The following is an 881-nucleotide window of genomic DNA, read 5'->3' as shown; positions in this document are numbered from 1 at the left end:
ATGGCTTAGCCACAGCCTGGGGGATGTTTTCAGAATGAGGTTTTCACTCTGCAGTGGAGTGTGCTCTGATATGGTCCCGAGTTCGAGTCTCGGTCCGGCACACAGTTTTAATCTGCCAGGAAGTTTCATATCAGCGCACACTCCATTGCAGAGCGAAAATCTCATTCTGGAAACATCCCCCAGGCTATGGCTCCGCAATATCCTTTCTTTCAGGAGTGATAGTTCTGCAAGATTCGCAGGAGTGCGTCTGTAAAGTTTGGAAGGTAGGAGACGAGGTACTGGCAGAAGTAAAGCTGTGAGGACGGGGCGTGAGTCGTGCTTGGGTAGCTCAGTTGGTGTACTCGCTTCGGCGGTACATATACTAAAATTGGAACGATACAGAGAAGATTAGCATGGCCCCTGCGCAAGGATGACACGCAAAATCGTGAAGCGTTCCACATTTTTTTAAAAACAGCCGGCACGGTAGCTCAGCGTGTTCGGTCAGAGGGTTAGCTGCCCTCTGTAATAAAAAAAACTGAGTGAATCGATCAAAAATGAACTTCAATGGGCGTCAGGTGACGTCCGCCACGAACATTTGAAACGAACAAAAAAAAACGAACAAAATGAGATTACAAAAAAAAAAAAAAAAAAGTTGGTAGAGCACTTGCCCGCGAAAGGCAAAGGTCCCGAGTTCGAGTCTCGGTCCGGTACACAGTTTTAATCTGCCAGGAAGTTTCATATCAGCGCACACTCCGCTGCAGAGTGAAAACCTCATTCTGGAAGTCCTTTACTGTCTCTAACAGAATTACGACGTCATCAGCAAACCTCAAAATTTTTATTTCTTTTCCCTGAAGTCTAATTCACTTTTCAAATATCTCTTTGCTTTTCTTCGAAGTTTGCTG

At 45.5% G+C, this 881-nt stretch overlaps 1 non-coding gene across 1 annotated transcript; it reads left to right on the top strand.

Moving 5' to 3' along the window:
• Positions 1-337: 337 nt before the first annotated feature.
• LOC126204714 (U6 spliceosomal RNA) lies at positions 338-444 on the top strand. Its single transcript, XR_007540521.1, has one exon. It is a non-coding gene; the product is annotated as a U6 spliceosomal RNA (small nuclear RNA).
• Positions 445-881: the final 437 nt, after the last annotated feature.

The sequence above is a fragment of the Schistocerca nitens genome, chromosome 9 (assembly GCF_023898315.1).
Source record: "Schistocerca nitens isolate TAMUIC-IGC-003100 chromosome 9, iqSchNite1.1, whole genome shotgun sequence".
NCBI classification, from domain to species: domain Eukaryota; kingdom Metazoa; phylum Arthropoda; class Insecta; order Orthoptera; family Acrididae; genus Schistocerca; species Schistocerca nitens.
Note: the sequence above shows the minus strand (reverse complement) of the source record. Positions and strands in the feature narration are given on the sequence as shown.